This window comes from Oryctolagus cuniculus, chromosome 7, assembly GCF_051225735.1.
Source record: "Oryctolagus cuniculus isolate XC-2025 breed Fujian yellow rabbit chromosome 7, ASM5122573v1, whole genome shotgun sequence".
In the NCBI taxonomy this organism is placed as follows: Eukaryota; Metazoa; Chordata; class Mammalia; order Lagomorpha; family Leporidae; genus Oryctolagus; species Oryctolagus cuniculus.
Window position 1 is genome coordinate 56,232,246 of NC_142873.1, and position 18,503 is coordinate 56,250,748.

At 45.3% G+C, this 18,503-nt stretch overlaps 1 protein-coding gene across 7 annotated transcripts in view; it reads left to right on the plus strand.

Annotated features, from left to right (window-relative positions):
- Positions 1-2,687: 2,687 nt before the first annotated feature.
- The window catches only part of DENND2C (DENN domain containing 2C), a 79,318-nt gene continuing 63,502 nt past the window's right edge, over positions 2,688-18,503 (plus strand). For 5 of the 7 annotated variants that reach the window (XR_016210716.1, XM_089300110.1, XM_089300112.1 and 2 more), the window contains exon 1: positions 2,688-3,485. The gene's annotated coding sequence lies outside the window, so the exon portion shown is untranslated. Of the gene's footprint in view, positions 3,486-3,858; positions 3,905-18,503 lie in introns of all 7 variants that reach the window. The other 2 variants (XM_089300108.1, XM_089300109.1) reach the window with 2 other exon arrangements.

Sequence of the window (18,503 nt, forward strand, 5' to 3'; positions counted from 1 at the left end):
TGAGTAAACTGAAGTTAGCAAGGTAAACAGGACTCACCTGATGGAGTAGCAGTGGAAACCTAGGTTTGTCTGATGCCAGGGTAGCCGTGACTTTCAGGCAAAATGGTTATTAAGGCTGAGTGAAAAAACAAGCAAATGACTTGTTATTGGGAGTTATGTAATGACACTTTCTCAAGGCAATTAAAACCATTAAAAGGCTTTGACAAAGTACAAATGAACAATGGTTTTTTCATACAAAAACAGAACAGATATATCCTGTTATAGGAAACCAGTAGTTGTCAGTTATACGCAGGGAAATTTTATCTTAAAAAAGAATTTTTGGGGGCTGGTGCTGTGGCATAGCAGGTAAAGCCTCTACCTACAGTGCTAATATCCTGTATGGGCACTGGTTCGAGTCCAGCTGCTTTTCTTCTGATCCAGCTCTCTACTATGGCCTGGGAAAGCAGTAGAAGATGGGCCAAGTGCTTGGGCCCCTACCCACTTAGGAGACCCGGAAGAAGCTCCTGGCTCCTGGCTTCAGATTGGCAGAGCTCTGGCTATTGTGGCCATTTGGGGAGTGAACCAGCAGATGGAATACCTCTCTCTCTGTCTCCGCCTCTCACTGTCTATAACTCTGCCTCTCAAATAAATAAATAAATCTTCAAAAAATGTTATTTATATAAAAAAAGAATTATCAACTTAAAGGATCTAAGTCTTTTTAAAGTTTTTTTTTTAAGTTTTTAAACTTTTTTATTCAGTGGGAGAAGTACCAAGTACCAGGAGCCAGCCACGTGGAGGAGCATGTAGGCCAGGAAGCATGAGGCAGGTGGCCTGAAAGCCACACACCCGAAGGCACAGGGGCAGAAAGCAGGCCCAGGGCAAAAGGGAAACAATCCAAAAAAGGGCCAAAAGGCTGGGCCCACCGTGTCCCTCGCCTTTAATCCACTTCCAAAGGAGAACGGTTAATTAGTCTGATTGGCCCATGGACACACAGGTATGGCCAAGTACACACAGGGGTGTGGTGAAGGCGTGGTCTTCCAGCTCACAAACCTGATCAATTTTATCCTATGTGCCTGCCTACAACATTCCCCTCTCAGAGACTCCATACCTTTCATCTTAAGGGATGTTGAAGGGATAAAATCATATCGTCTATAGATGCTTCCTGCTTATGAGGGGCATAGTACAGGCCCTGCCTATCCTGGGTAAAGATTTATTTTATTTATTTGAAAGAGTTACAGAGAGAGGTAGAGACAGAGAGAGAGAGAGAGGTCTTCAATCCATTGGTTCACTCCCCAAATGGCCACAACTGTAGAAGCTTAGCCAATCCCAAACCAGGAGCCAGAAGCTTCTTCTGGGTCTCCCACGTGGGTACAGGGGCCCAACCACTTGGGCTATTCTCTGCTGCTTTCCCAGGCACATTAGCAGGAAGCTGGATCAGAAGTGGAGCAGCCAGTACTTGAACCAGCGCCCATATGGGATGCCGGTGCTGCAGGCAGAGACTTTAATCCACAGTGCTGACCCCTAAGGATCTAATTGACAATAAGGTTATAGTGAACTCTAGTGGTACCTATTAAATGATTTTGCAAAGTAAGATATACATGTAAATTTTCAGAACATGCCTGTTACTCAAGGTGAAATTCCAGTTAGCCAGACTATACTTCTACACATACTACTGTGTTGCCACCTAGTGGCTGGGCTGATATTTCATTGAACTTAACAATCATTGAAACATCTAAAGCATCCGGTATCAAAGATATAAAGAATAAAATTTCATTCCTACCCTCAAGTTGTTTGCATTACAAAGTTACTGAGTTTGAGGCTACAAATGTAAAAAAAGCAAATTTTGTGAAACATCTCGGGAAGTTACATTTCAAGTGGAAAAAATAAAGAAAAAAAAAAAAAAGAAAAGCAAATCCCTGCATGTTTCCACATCTGTGCAGGTAGCCACAAGCGTAGGTGTGGCCCTGACATCGTGTTTGGACTAGTCCTGGGGTAAGAATCCTCTTCCTGATTTCTGAAGTTGAAGTTTTGTTCGCTGAGTATTTGTCCCTTAGAGAAACTGATTTTATTTTTACCTTGGCCTTCTTCTCAGCAAAATAACACAAATCGTTCAAGTAAACACTCGATTATCAGTCTTAACAGCCCATTGCCTATCATTATTTGAATCTCCAACTTGTGTTGGAGAGGGCAGCCCAAGGGGTAAAGAATCAATGAATTTGCATACAATCCATGGGAGATTTGATTTCATACTTGGTACTTGGAATTCAGTCTGCCTCATGGCTGCCGCCCAATCTTCCTCAATGAAAAGTTCAAAAAGTAATTTCAAAGCGACACTGTTTTAGCCCCAAGTCTCATTTTAGACGACTCTCCAGGCAGTTTTCTAAATATGTCAAACGTGAATTCTTTTTTGGAAGGGAGGAGTTCATTAAGATCAGAGCTCAAAATTTTATACAGACGATGTTCACGTTTCTTTTCCGTTTTGGATTTCCACTTACATTTTATCATTACTCCCCCTCCCTCCCTCTTAGGGCGTGAATCTGTCTGTCCGCAGTTCCGGGCTTCGCACCGGCTTGCTACCTTTTGTGTTTCGGTTAAGTTGGCTGTGAGAGGCGGGTGCGATGTGTAACCCAACACCTCTCTTTCTGGAAGTCTTACTATTTTGGTGCCTCCGTGCGAACAAATGTGGGAAGAGCTGGGTCATCAGCCGCAGAGGGTGCGGTGAGGTGGGCGGGGCGGTGAGCGAACGCCTGGGAAACAGGCTCCTCTCGGGCAGCCTTGGTGCAACCGGGCGCCTCGCACGCACCTCAGCAGGAGCGCGCGGCCGGCCACGGCGGGCAGTGCGTGCCCAGGGCACCCTGTCAAGCCTCGGGTGCTCCCAGCGTTATCAGCATCTGCGTTTCCACGCTGGAGCCGTAGTGCTACGGCCCGAGGAACTTCTGCTCCTGCGGACCGCCCAGCGAAACGGCGCTGCTGTTCCACTGCAGACGGCAGGGCTGCTGGGCCCGGCGGCAGGCGCAGTTCCGTAGTTTCCTCGACTGAGGTGCCATCTGCAGTCCTTGATTAAGCTGGCTTTATTTCGTGGGTAGCCGTGGACGGTCAACCGCCACGTAAAAGCTCAAGTCCGCCGCTCTCTGACCTGCCTTGACGGGTGGCACGGGGTGGGCGGCGGAGCTTTGGCTCCAGGCTTCGGCCGCTCGACGGTGGCAGAGTCGCGGCCACCAAGGCCCTGGGCAAGGTTCTGGCCGGGACGCGGGCTCCGGACCCGGAGGTTCCCCCTCACCACGGTCCCGGGCGGTGCCCGGGGCGGGCCGAGCGTGACGGGTGGGAACAGGAGCCAATAAGAAGTGGTCCTCGACGGGCAGGGGTGGGGCCAGGGCGGGAACTTCGGCCGGACCTGCGTGGGCGGATCGGAGCCGAAGCGAGTGGGAGCCGGGACGGTGGCCCCTCGGCGGAGAGGACGCGAGCCTCGCAGCCCCGCGGCGGAGGCAGCGTCGAGCCTCTGGCAGGTAGGACCGAGGCGACCCGGGGCGGGGTCTGAGGCCGCAGTTTCGGCCACTTGGGGCTATTGGCGTGGCCGATGGGCGTCGGGTGCGAGCCGCCGGGCTGCCGAGAGCCGTCCGATGGCCCTGAGGGAGTCGGGCCCGCGCGCGGGCTGGCTCCGCACCTCCGGCGCCCCAGGGACGCGCCGCCGACGCCGGGCTTGGGGTGGTGCTGCGCTCGGCCGCGCGGGGGGTGTGGTGGAGCCGGACCGCGGGTTTCCTGCCCGGCCCTCGCAGCGGCTTGAGGCTCCCGGGAAGCCGGGAAGAGGGACGGCGTTTTCGCCGGCGCGCTTGAACTTCGACACGGCTCTTAGGATCTGTTTGTGTCGGATCTTAACAGAGTCTGACAAGCACCGTGCTGAAAGATGGCAAGGAGGATTCGAATGGTAACGATCTGACGGGGAAACACCTAAGAATATCGGAGTAACTAGTGTGGCAGAAGATGAGTAGATTATGAGTCAAGTCCGAGGCTTGGGCCGCGAGCCACTTGCCAGATGTGATAGCTTCGTCAGATTAACTCCTCCGGGCCCGTGCTTGCGTTCTGCAAAGCTGGGAAGCCCGTGCCTGTGGGTCGCCCCCGGGTCGAGAGCCGAGCCGCGGCGTTCAGGGCTAGTCAGGCATTGTTACTGGACCGTGTACCTGGGGCGGGCTGGCGCGTAGTAGGCAGTAGGCGCTCTGTAAGCCTTTACCTGAAGCTGGTGATTCACCTGCAGTGTTTCAGATAAAGTGTTGAATTTCTGTTTACTATGTAAATAAGTTGTTTCAGCTCTTTTCTCACACAATCAGCGTCGTTTGAACTGTGGTCTGTTTTTAACTGATGGATGACATTTTCTAGAATAGCTCATATACATTGTTGTGGAATCATTTACCACCAAGTTTGGTATCGGTCAACCTAAATAAGTGTAAGATATCTGGTTTAATAAGCTGACTTTCAAATCAGGACTTTATGTTTTTGTTTGTACACTGAGAGACTGCTAATAGGAAGATTTAGGTCATTCCAAGTTACTGTAGAAACACATAGCTGTATTTTTTGTACAGGATTTATTATGGATATTTGCCTTTTTTTCTGTGGGTGTGTGTGAGATAGGTTGGAGGGGGGGTAACATGGTAAATAAGAACACGAATAGTAGTTTGTAACCGTCAGGCCTCTGCTGGGCATACTTGTAGATGTGTTCTGAAGCAGTTTCCCAGGCACAAACCAGGAAATATAAGAACTGTGTCTTTTTGTGTTCTTGACTTTTCATTAATCTTAGATATGTGTGTTGAACTGGCAATACATTCTTTTTTTTTCATATTAAACTTGTAATTGTATTCAGGTTTGATTTTTAACAAATGTGTCGGGGGGAGAGCCCAATACATTCTTTAAATACAGAAATAAAAGAAGAATATTAATTTTTTGATTGACATTAAGCAGTTTTCTAAAGCTGGAAATCATGTTTAATAAAAAATGATTCAAAGGGCAAAAAGAATAGGACAACGCTTCCATCCACTGGTTCACACCCCAAATAGCCACAATAGCCAGAACTGGGCCTGACCAAAGCCAGGAGCCAGGGACTCAATCCACATCTTGGGTGACAAGGACTCAACTATGTGAGTCATCACCTGCCACTTCCCAGGGTCCTCAGTAGCAGGAAGCTGGAATTGGGAGCTGGGAAACAAATGGGTACTAGGATATGGGGTGCAAGTTTTCCATCTGGCATCTCAAATTCCCACCCTATATTACTTTTTTTTTTAAATGATTTATTTGTTTATTTATTTGAAAGGCAGAATTACAGAGAGGCAGAGGTAGAGAGAGAGGGAGGTCTTCCATCCACTGGTTAACTCCTCAATTGGCCGCAATGGCCATAGCTGCGCTGATCTGAAGCCAGGAGCCTGGAGCTTCTTCTGGGTCTCCCACGGAGGTGCAGGGGCCCAAGGAATTGGGCCATCTTTGACTGCTTTCCTAGGCCATAGTAGAGAGCTGGATCAGAAGTGGAGCAGATGGTACTAGAACCGGCGCCCATATGGGATGCCGGCACTGCAGGCAGCAGCTTTGCCTGTTATACCACAGCAACAGCCCCACCCTATATATTACTTTTTTGTTTGTTTGTTTAAAGATTTATTTATTTATTTATTTGAAATTCAGAGTTACACAGAGAGAGGAGAGACAGAAAGAGAGAGAGAGAGGTCTTCTATCCGATGGTTCACTCCCCAGTTGGCTGCAACGGCTGGAGCTGTGCTGATACGAAGCCAGGAGCCGTGAGCCTCCTCCAGGTTTCCCACATGGGTGCAGGGGCTCAAGGATGTGGGCCATCTTCTACTGCTATCCCAGGCCATAGCAGAGAGCTGGATCCGAAGTGGAGCAGCCGGGTCTCGAACCTGCACCCATATGGGATGCCGGTGCTTCAGGGTAGGGTGTTAACCCGCTGCGCCACAGTGCCAGCCCCATATATTACTTTTAAATGGTCCATAGTGAGTCTTATATTGCAAGCAAGAATTTTAGACCATTAGATATCAAGATCAAATTAAATTGAGTAGTAGAAGGAAAGTTACAAGTGAATATAGCTTATGTGACACTTAAATTTTTTTAACATGTTTTCTACAATTCAGTGGAAAATAGGTGTTTTGAAAGTTCTTTAAAACACCAGTTTTAAGCATGTATTTTCTATGTAAAATATGCTATGATTTGTAACTTGCTGATCATGGAAATCTGAAGCCTTATAGTCACGATATTTATCAAACACCTGTTGTATCCCAAGGCACAGTCTTAGCGCTTACATTCTATTCACATATGAGCAACGTATAATTTTATCCATCTGGACAATTAGACTGTAGCAAGTGAACTAAAATAAATTTAAAAAAAGTGATCTTAAAAGCTGATGATGGGGCAACTGTATGGCCAGTGGTTAAGTTACTGTTTGTGATGACTACATCTCACATCGAAGTGCTTGGGTTTGAGTCCCAGCTCTGCTTCCAATCCCAGCTTCCTGGTAATACACACCCTGGGAGGCAGCAGAAGATGACTCAAGTGCATGGGACCCTGCCACCCACAAAGAAGATCTGGATTGAGTTCTGGGCTCCTGGCTTTGTCCTGGCTCGGCCTTGGTTCTTGTGGACATTTGGGGGAGTGAACTAGTGAATGGAATGTCTCTTTTTTTGCTTGCTCCTTCTCTCTCTCTCTCTCTCTCTCTCTCTGCCTTTCAGATAACATGAAAAGTAAATATTATAAAGTGTTGAATATCTCATGTAAATTTGTTAAAAAAGCTGGTGATCATCATAGCATTGACTAGGGCCTGCTCCGAACCACGCAGTGTTCTAAATGCACTGCATGTATTAATTTTTTTTTTTATTTTTTGACAGACAGAGTGGATAGTGAGAGAGAGAGACAGAGAGAAAGGTCTTCCTTTTGCCGTTGGTTCACCCTCCAATGGCCGCCACGGCTGGCGCACTGCGGCCAGCGCACCACGCTGATCCGAAGGCAGGAGCTAGGTGTTTCTCCTGGTCTCCCATGCGGGTGTAGGGCCCAAGCACTTGGGCCATCCTCCACTGCACTCCCTGGCCACAGCAGAGAGCTGGCCTGGAAGAGGGGCAACCGGGAAAAATCCGGCGCCCCGACCGGGACTAGAACCCCGTGTGCCGGCGCCGCAAAGCGGAGGATTAGCCTAGTGAGCTGCGGCGCCGGCCTCTATGTTGTTATTAAGATCACATGGAGAGCATGGAGAGTTGAATAACTTGCCTGTGATCTGGCAGCTTGGTAGCAGAGGAAAGATTCAGATCAGTCAGGCTCCAAGGACTCTGATCTTAACCTCTGTGCAAAATGAGTTTCAAATTGTGCCAGTGAGATACACATGACATGCGACACTTGAAAGAGAGTTCTATGAAGAACTTTTTCAAGAAGAATGTAAGAAAGAAACTGGTATTGTAAGATATAGATGAAGACATGTACAAGCTACGATTTAATTATACTTTGTACGTATGAACATGTTTTTTTCTGCTGGTGAATAACATGGGATTCTTTTTGTTTCCAAGCTCTTGGTGACTCTGTAACTACAGACTACAGTTTTGGCATTATCTTAGTGCCATAAGAGATGCTTATTTTTCAGTAAGAGTTTTTTTTTTTTTTTTTAAGGATTTATTTATTTATTTGAAAGGCAGAGTTACAGAGAGGCGGAGGTAGAGAGAGAAAGAGAGGTCCTCCATCCACCGGTTGACTCCCCAGAAGGCTGTAATGGCTGGAGCTGCCCGATCCGAAGCCAGGAGCCTCCTGGTCTCCCATGCAGGTGCAGGGGCCCAAGGATGTGGGCCATCTTCTACTGCTTTCCCAGGCCATAGCATAGAGCTGGATCAGAAGTGGAGCATCCAGGACTCAAACTGGTACCCACATGGGATGCTGGCACTGCAGGGCATTGGCTTTCCCCACTACGCCACAGTGCCAGCCCCATAAGTTTTTAAATATTTAAAAAAAAATACACGTTTTTAGACAATACATTAAGTGCTGGAGGAAAGAAAATGTGTCTCTGTCTTCAAGATAGTTGCAGCCAGATACATAAGTAAATTCCTACAGTTTCAGTGTGGTAAGAGCCATCGCAGGGGGATAGCTAGTTTAATGAGAACACGGATGAAGCAGAATAATTCTACATGTGGGAAGAAGGAGGATTAGAGAGAACACACCGTATTTGAATTTGGTTTTGAAAGATGAAGAGGAGTTTCTGATTTGGCCAGGGAAACAAGACATGAATGCAAACCGGGGATATAGGTGAAAGTATATGGTATGTTTGAGGAATGTGTTGTAGTCTGTTGTTGCTAAAAGTCATGGCATGTTATGGAGATGGTGATTAGACTAAAGGAGAAGGTGCCTGGAAATAAGCTGGAAATAGAAAATTCAGAGCTTGGCTCCTGATCACATGAGGATCACTGAAATTGCTAGGTAAGTGTGTGGTTTTAGTTCCCCTAATTTGGAGTGATAAAACCAGCGATTAATCCAGTTTGGTAAAATATTTCACTATATAATATGTTGTTAAATACATTTTTAATACTTCTAAGTGCAAGATATGTTAAGATAACATACAGATTTAGGTAATTAAAAAGTTTTGATTCAGAAAATGAGAAAAAAAAGTCTTCTGGTGCCAAGTGGTGAAGGACTGTTGTATCCTGCTAAGAACTTTGGACTTGATCCTAAAGACAATGGAAGGCCAGGGAAAGATTTTAAGTAATTAGGAAAGATAATATGGGGAAGGTTTGGTGTGTAAACTGGGTTGGATGGAGAAAGGCAAGAGATTGGGAGACAATTTAGGGGCTGTTGAAATAGTCTAGATAAGAAAAGGACTTGGAATAGGAAGGCAGTCATGTGGGTGGGGAGGAGAGGACAGATAATGATAATATGAAGTTGATAGGACTAAAAAGTTGGCTTTGAAAGTGAACAGAAGGGGCCAGCGCAGTGGTGCGTTAGGTTAATCCTCCTCCTGCAGCGCCGGCATTCCATATAAGTGCTGGTTCTAGTCCTGGTTGCTCCTCTTCCAGTCCAGCTCTCTGCTGTGGCCCGGGAGGGCAGTGGAGGATGGCCCAAGTCCTTGGGCCCTGCACCTGCATGGGAGACCAGGAGAAGCACCTGGTTCCTGGCTTCGGATCAGCGTGGTGCTCCGGCCGCAGCAACCATTGGAGGGTGAACCAACGGCAAAAGGAAGACCTTTCTCTCTGTCTCTCTCTCTCACTGTCCACTCTGCCTGTCAAAAAAACAAAACAAAAACAAACAAATAAACAAAAAAACCTATTGCCTGAAGTACTACTGGAGTTCCTCTTTTTTTTTTTTAATCTTATTAAAAGATTTTATTTTATTTTTTATTTTAAAGATTTTATTTATTTATTTGAGAAGTAGAGTTACAGACAATGAGAGGGAGAGACAAAGAGAAAGGTCTTCCATCCATTGGAAGCGGCGCCGGCACACCGGGTTCTAGTCCCGGTCGGGGCGCCGGATTCTGTCCCGGTTGCCCCTCTTCCAGGCCAGCCCTCTGCTGTGGCCAGGGAGTGCAGTGGAGGATGGCCCAGGTGCTTGGGCCCTGCACCCCATGGGAGACCAGGAAAAGCACCTGGCTCCTGGCTCCTGCCATCGGATCAGTGCGGTGCGCCGGCCGCAGCGCGCCGGCCGCGGCGGCCATTGGAGGGTGAACCAACGGCAAAAGGAAGACCTTTCTCTCTGTCTCTCTCTCTCACTGTCCACTCTGCCTGTCAAAAAAAATTTATTTTATTTTATTTTTTATTTTAAAGATTTTATTTATTTATTTGAGAAGTAGAGTTACAGGCAATGAGAGGGAGAGACAAAGAGAAAGGTCTTCCATCCATTGGTTCACTCCCCAAATGGCTGCAATGGCCGGAGCTGGGCCTATCCAAAGTCAGGAGCCAGGTGCCTTTTCCCAGTCTCCCATGTGGGTGCAGGGGTCCAATGACTTGGGCCATCCTCTACTGCTTTCGCAGGCCATAGCAGAGAGCTGGATTGGAAGAGGAGCAACCAGGACTAACTAGAACTGGCACCTATATGGAATGCCGGTGCCGCAGGCGGAGGATTAACCTACTGCACTACAGTGCCGGCCCCTTATTTTTTATTTTTAAAAAAGTATGTATTTTATTTATTTGAAAGGCAAAGTTAGAGAGAGAGAGAGAGAGAGAGGAGACAGAGAGAGAGGTCTTCCGTCTGCTGGTTCACTCCCCAAATGGCCAAGACCAGGACAGGCTGAAGCCAGGAGTCAGGAGCTTCTTCCAGGTCTCCCAAGTGGGTGCAAGAACCCAAGCACTTGGGTCATCTTCTGCTGCTTTTGCAGACACATTAACAGGGAGCTGGACTAGAGTGGAGCAACTGGAACTTGAACTGGCACCCATATGGGAATCTGGCCCTGTTTTTCTTTTTCTTTTCTTTTTCCTTTCTTTTCTTTTCTTTTCTTTTTTTTTTTTTTTAATTTGAGAGGCAGAGATGGAAAGAGACAGAGAGCTTACCTTCTCTGGTTTACTCCCCAAATGCTCACAACACCTGTTGCTGGGAGCTGAGAACTCACTGGGGGTCTCCCATGTAGGTGGCAGTACCTAATCACTTGAGCCATTACTGCCATCTCCCAGGGTGTGCATCAGGAGGAAGCAGAAGTCAGGAGCTAGAGCCAGGTGTCAGACCCAGGATTCCAGTATGGGATGCAGGCATCTTACCCTGGTTTCTTGATTGCTAGGCCGAACATCCACCCCTGAAGTTCCTCTTTCATAGAAAATTCACAGCCCCATGAGAAAGTAGATCTCTAGCTTTATTATACAGTTTTTCTTTTCTCTTCTATGCTTTCTATTTGCATGGCATCTGTATCCCATTTACCTTGACTCAAGGCTATGAAAGCATGTAACTGATCCACTAGATTGTTAGCTCCTAGAAATCAGAGATAGAACTTAAAAAAACAAACAAAAAGAATGAGGAATGGCGTTGTGGTACAGTGGGTTAACCTGCCACTTGTGGTGCCAGCATCCCATATCAGAATATCTGTTTGAGTCCTGGCTGTTCCACTTCTGAGCCAGCTTCCTGCTAATGCACGCGTGAAGGCTGCAGATGGTGGCCCAAGTGCTTGGGTACCTGCATCCACATGGGAGACTGGGAAGGAACTCCTGGCTTTTGCCTGACCAAGTCCCTGCTGCAGCTATTTGGGAAATGAACCAGCAGATGAAAGATCTCTCTGTCTCTCTCTCTGTCCCCATCTCCACCCCCTGGTTATTTCATCTTTCAAATAAAGCTTTTTTAAAAAAGTTAAAAATTATCTTCCATAAATTTAGATTATCAATAGATGTCTGCTGGTTGATTCATCATGATACCAGTTTTATATAGTTTTGGCTCTAAATATCTTAGCCATTTCCAAAACTCATATTTCTCTTTAAAGAATGAGATTTGGAGCAGCTGTTTGACTTAGCAGTTAAGATGCCTATGTTGCTGGCAGGGGTTGCGAGGGGGGGGCAGCTATTGTGTTGCAGCGGGTTAAGCCACAGTTTACCATGCTGGTATCCCATATCAGAGCACCGGTTGGAATCCTGCTGCTCTACTTCCTGTACAGTTTCCTGCTGATGCCCCAGGGAAGATCAAGTGCCTAGACCCTGTCACCTATGTGGGAGACATGAATAGAGTTCCTGTCTCTTAGTTTCAGCCTGGTCCAGCCCTGGCTTTGTTGTGGCCATTTGGGGAATGGACCAGTGGATGGAGAAATATTTGTCTCTCTCTTTTACTGATGCTCTGCCTTTCAAATGAATCTTAAAAACAAAGATGCTAACTTCCCACATTTAAAAAAAAATTTATTTATTTATTTATTTATTTGAAAGAGTTATGCAGAGAGAGATCGTCCATCTGCTGGTTCACTCCCCAGTTGGCTGCAACGGCCAGAGCTGCGCCGATCGGAAGCCAGGAGCCAGGAGCTTCTTCTGGGTCTCCCACGTGGGTGCAGGGGCCCAAGGACTTGGGCCATCTTCTACTGCTTTTCCAGGCCATGGCAGAGAGCTGGATTGGAAGTGGAGCAGCCGGTCTCAAACCAACACCCATGTGGGATGCTGGTTTTTCAGGCCAGGGCATTAACCTGCTGCACCACAGCGCCAGTCCCAACTTCCCACATTTGAGTACCTGGGTTTGATATCTAGTACTGGCTCCTGATTCCAGCTTCCTGCCAGTGCCTGTCCTGGGAGGCAGCAGGTGATGTCTCAGGTAACTGAGTCCCTGTCACCCACGTGGAAGACCTGGATTGAATTCTTGGCTTTCATTTTTGGCTTGGCCCAGTCCTGACCATTTTGGGCTTTTGAGAAATGAATCAGCAGATGGGAGCTCTCTTTGGCTAGATATCTATATCTCTGTCTCTCAAATAAGTCAATTTATTAAAAAAAAGTTTTCCACTACTGGATAAAAAGAATTCTCAAAACAGATAATTCAAAACTGTCTTCCTAATTTGCAGCATCATTAGAGTAAGTGGTCTTCTAAGGGATGCTAGGCAAACTTAAACTTTTTTCTTTTCTTTTCTTTTTTGAAAGGCAGAGACACAAAGAATTCTTCCATCAACTGGTTCATTCCCCAAATGGCCACAACAGCCTAGGCTGGGCCAGGCCCCAGCTGGAGCCTAGAATTCAATCCTAGTCTCCCATGTGGGTGGAGGGCCCCACGAGCTTGAGGCATTATCTGCTGCCTCCCCGGATGTGCATTAGCAGGACACTAGAACTGGAATCCGAGCCTCAATGTGAACCTGAACCCAGCTACTCTGATATGGATCATAGGTGTCTTAACCACTATGCTAAACAAGCACATTTTCTTTGTAAAGGGCTAGATAGTAAATATTTTAGACTTTGTGGACCATACAGTGTCACGATGGCCAAATTCTGCCAAAAAAGCAGCCATGGATAATGCTTAAATTAGGACTGGGGAATGCCCAGCCCATAGGCCAAATAAAACCCTCACAGTCATTTAGTCTGTCCCTGACAAGGCAACCACAGGGGGGACTGGAAATTCAGTTAATGTGTAGCATGCTAATTTTTAAGTTGATGGATTTGTATGGCCTATGAAAGATGTTATAAATATCCAAATGGCCCTTGGCAGAAAAACAGTTCCCCACCCCTGACTTAAATGAATGATAAGCATGGGCTGTGTTCCAATAAAGCTTTATTTATGGACACTAACATTTGAATTTTATATAATGTTCACATCACAAAATATTATACTTTGATTCTCCCCCTTAACCATTTAAAAATATAGAAACCACTCAGAGGCTTTTCAAAACTAGGCATTGGGTCATATTTGGCCTCCAGCCAGGCCATTGTCTGCTCTCCCTTATCCTAAGAGATACTCTTTGAAATAACTTGGATTTATAAGTTGAGAAGAAAAAAATCATGCTTTTTCAAAGTGTTATACCTCTTATTTCCAAATTTTAGTACATTAAAAAAATCTGAAAAATTCCCATTCATCTTATTTCTCATATACACAACTATTCCCTTTACTGATTTGGAACCGAAGATACCAAGAAATAGATTAATGTCAGTATGTTTGAAAATATTTTTCAGTATTCAGTACTGCTTACTGAATCAGTGAATCAGTGATCTGTTTGCCTCAATGAAGTGGGGGCCTTGAAACCTTGGTGGAGTAAAAGGCATAAGCTTGAAGGAGTATCCTGGACTGGTTCCCATAGGATTGGACAGGATGGCATCTTTGATCTTTTCCTTCTCTGATGTGAATAAATAATTTTTATCCTGTGGAAAAAGAAAATGAAGTTTTTGTTTTGTTTTGTTTTCACTACATAGGCATTACAGTGAGTTGTAAGAGTGAACAGTTAAGTAGATGATGGTGAGATAAGAAAAAGAAATTGAAAAGGACTAAATTTTTTTCACATCTTGCTATCAAGGTGTTCACTCTATTTTCACCCAGAAAATTCAAAATTCTTTTCCTCTCCAAATGTTAGATTCCTAATTACAGCCTGAAAATAGAATTTTTAAACATTTAGTTCAGACAATAACAATCCAGTGATATTATGTAAAGGTTTTATTTATGTGCTTTTTTTTTCAGATAACTGATTCCCATTTTTTTTAAAGCTTTATTTATTTATTTGAAAGTTGGAAATGCAGAGAGAAAGAGAGAGAGGGAGATACAGAGAGAGAGATCTTCCATCTGCTGATACTCTCCCCAAATGACTGCAACAGCTGGGATGGCCCAGGCTGAAACCAGGAGCCAGGAACTTCTGGGTCTCCCATGTGGGTGCAGGGGCCCAAGCACGTGGGCCATCATCCACTGCTTTCCTAGGTGCATTAGCAGGGAGCTGAATCGAAAGTGGAGGAGCCAGGACTCAAACTGGCACTCACCTGGGATGCTGGCACTGCAGACGGTGGCTTAACCTGCTGAGCCACAGCGCTGGCCACTCCCATGGTTTTCATGCAGTGATGAATGTTTACAGCAGAGGACATGAAGACCCATCGTTGTTACTTTTTCCTTCCAAGTTTCTATGCATAGAAATGATATATTTGTGGTTTTAATCTGTGAGAATGTTAAAATTTAGGGCAGATTAATGAAACTGTGTGTGTGTTTTGCTTGCTGCCACTTTAAAGGGATTTGTTTTGGGGCAGGCACCATGGCACAGCTGGTTAAATTCCTGGCCTGCAGCGCCAGCATCCCATATGGGTTCTGGTTCGAGTTCCAGCTGCTCCACTTCTGATCCAGCTCCCTGTTAATGCACCTAGGAAAGCAGCGGAGGATGGTCCAACTCCTTGGGCCCTTGTACCCACATGGGAGACCCAGAATAAGCTCCTAGCTCGTGGCTTCAGATCAGCTCAGCTCTGACCATTGCTGTCATTTGCAGTGTGAACCAACAGATAGAAAACCTCTCTCTGTCTCTACCTCTCTCTGTAACTATCTTTCAAATAAATAAAATAAATCTTAAAAAAAAAAAAAAGAATTTGTTTTTCTTTTCTCCTTTTTTCCTGTTGGAGTTAAAAAAAAAAAAAAACAAACAACCAAATCACTTCCAGCTGTGTGGGATATGTTTGAATTGGTTACTTAGCAATCTGAAGTATAATTTTGTATATAAAGGCTTATTTGTATGCTTTGATATTCTGATTAAATAAGAATCTATTAAGACTCTAGTAATAGGGCCTGCTGGGGAGGAAATGACACAGCCTGCTCCGCAAGAGTATTTACTAAAAATCCTCTTTACCTCGGTCTCTGTTTAAACTGTAAGGAATAATATGGAACACAACAGAAAATTATGTGAATTAGAGTGATGGTTAATTTGATCATGACCGTAAAGCAATGGTTATCATTACACAGTAAATTTATATTAATATAATTCAAGGTCAAGCAAAGTGTGGGGAATTTTATCCGCTGTTGGTAAAAATGGTTTTATTTGTGACCTTTAAATGCATTTTTGAAGTGTAGTATTTTCAACAGTTTAACAATCATTGTAATTTTAAAATCAAACTAAGCCAATTTGCCTTTAAAAATTACTGCTTTAGGGGTCTTCCACGTGGGTGCAGGGGCCCAAGGACTTGGGCCATCTTCTACTGCTTTCCCAGGCCATAGCAGAGAGCTGGATTGGAAGCGGAGCAGCCAGGACCCAAACCAGTGTCCACATGGGATGCCAGCACTGCAGGGGCAACTTTACCCGCTACACCACAGCACTGGCCCCAGAGCAGCAATGTTTTAAAATTGTAGAGTTTACTTAGAGCAAATTGTACGTCTTTACTGTGGCATATCATATCAAAGTTTGACAGTTGTTAAGAGATGAGGAGCTAAGCAGATTGTATGAATCCATTGTGTTTCTAAGTAAAGAAAATTTGAGGGGCCGGTGCTGTGGCATAGCCCGTAAAGTCCGTGGTGCTCCATCTCTGGTCCATCTCTCTGCTGTGGCCTGGGAAAGCAGTGGAAGATGGCCCAATTCAATACCTTGGGCCCCTGAACCTGTGTGTGAGACCGGGAGGAGGTTCCTGGCTCCTGGCTTTGGATCTGTACAGCTCCAGCCGTTGTGGCCAATTGGGGAGTGAACCAGGGGATGGAAGACCTCTCTCTCTCTCTCTCTCTCTCTCTCTCTTTCTCTCTGCCTCTGCTTCTCTCTCTGTATAAATATTTGAATAAATAGAAATATTGCTACATTTTGTTTCCATGTCACAAACCTGAAGAAAAGTTGGAAACATTTTAAAAAATCTTTTGGCTAAAAGACCCACTTACCTCCCCACTCCATCACATTTATTGAATTAAATATGTACTCCAAACAAATGAATGAGTTCTTGCAACTTAGTTCTTCATTTACTCTGAAGAATGATTAAATGCCGTTGCTTATCATTTTATATTGAGTAAAGAACTTACGTTGTTAATTAGAAAAAGTGTATTGCCATTTTTGCCATTCATAGCGACTTACTGTTTCAGCTAGCATTTTCCAACCTGGCCCAATTAAAAGCAAAAGAATAAAACAGACCCGTAATGAATCTCATGGGTACATAGTATTGTCCTGTGCTTTCCAGACTGGAATTAATTTATGAACAGGAAAGATTACCTATTTCATTAAGTTGAATCTTTCCTAATCTTAATTTTTGTATTATTTATTAGAAATTTCAAAGTATTTAAATAATGGTAATATTTTAACTTTGTCTTATGCTTTATCATAAGTGGGAAGAGTGGTTGTTGTTTTGTGAAACTTCTGTTTTGTGTGTGTGTGCAAATGTATTTCTTACCATGGTTGTAATTTTAAAAGTTCATGAGACACTGATCTGTAGTGCAAGAGAAGGAAGATTTGGCTCAGTAGTTGGTCCTTCTCCTCCACAGTGCAGGTTCAAGACCCTTAGAGGCCAGGTGTCTTTGTGTGCATTTTATAAAACCATGCCTATCGACTCCTTTGCTGTTGCTGCCCTTAGACACTCTGTCCTTGATTCTCAGTCCTTCTTCCCAAAATTGTAATTGCTCACTCCAGATCCTCCCTTTTTGATATTATGTGTTCCTGCTTTCTTTTTGTTTGTGTCTTTCTCAGACTGGGTCTCTCCCTCACATACGTCTTTCTTCTTCCCCCAGTGCCCCAGACTTTAATTTTGCCCTCCTCATAACGCCAGGCTCCTTGCCTCCCATGATCTCCTGTTGTGCACACTAAGAAGCAAAGCATCCCCGCAGGTAGAGCTGATCTCTAGTTTTCCTGTCTTTGGCCCTGGTGTACTTTTCATTCCTTATGCCTCGCTTCAAAATGGAGTTGAAGAATCACGTAGAACAGACCCTCCATAAATCACGTGGTCCAGCTTCAGTTGAATAGTCTGTTGATCTTCTGTTAACTACCCAGCTTGCTGCTGAGCAGCTCTTAGAAATGTTTTATCCTCAACTAAGCAGGCAGTTTCTCTAACTCAGAACATGGTTATTTTTAATTTTCACAGAATAAGGTCACATGGTATTGTTACCTGAGCTCAGATTCTTTGGTTCCTTTGCAAATAGCAGTTAACAAGAGGAGGGCTGGCCTTGTGGCATAGTGGGTTAACCTGCTGCCTCAGATGCCAGTGCTGTTGCTGTTCCACTTCCGACCCAGCTCCCTGCTGACGCACCTGGGAAAGCTACAGAAGATGGCCGAGTGCGTGGGCCGCTGCCACCAATATGGGAGCTTCAGATGGAGTTCCAGCCTCCTGGCTTTGGCCTGGCCCAGTGCCACCAATTGAGGCCATTTGGGGAATGAACCAGTGGATGGAAGATCTTTCTCTCTTTTTCTCCCCATGTCCCACCATAAGTCTGCCTTTCAAATAGATAAATATATTTTTAAATATTTTACTTATTTATTTGAGAGAGTTACATACAGTGAGAGGGAGAGACAGAGAGAAAGGTCTTCTGTCCGCTGGTTTACTCCCCAAATGGCTGCAACGGCCGGAGCTACGCCGATCCAAAGCCAGGAGGTAGGAGCTTTTTCCGGGTCTGCCTCATGGGTGCAGGGGTCCAAGGACTTGGGCCATCCTCTACTGCTTTCCCAGGCCATAGCAGAGAGCTGGATAGGAAGAGGAGCAGCCGAGACTAGAACCAGCGCCCATATGGGATGCTGGCACCACAAGCGGAGGATTAACCCACTGTGCTACAGTGCCGGCCCCAATCAAATAAATAAATATTTTTAAAAACTGACAAGAGGCCAATGTGCAACCCAGACAAGTTTTTTTTTTTAATATTTAAATTTATTTATTTGAAAGGCAGAGTGACAGAAAAAGAGAGACAGAAATCCTCCATCTGGTGGTTTACTCCCCATACCACCACAACAGCCAGCTTCTGGTACAGGCTGAAGCTGAGTACCAGGAACTTCATCCTGGTATCCCACATGGATGGCAGGTGCCCAAGAACTTGGATCATCTGCTGCTTTCCCAGGTACATTAACTGGATTGGAAGTGGAGTAGGAGGAACTTGATCAGTGGAAACTGGTACTCCAGTCCATGTCTCAAGCTGTGAGTTAACCTGCAGTGCCATAACACCAGTCTCTAATCAAGGTTTATTTTGCTGGGGGCTCAAACACATGGGAGACA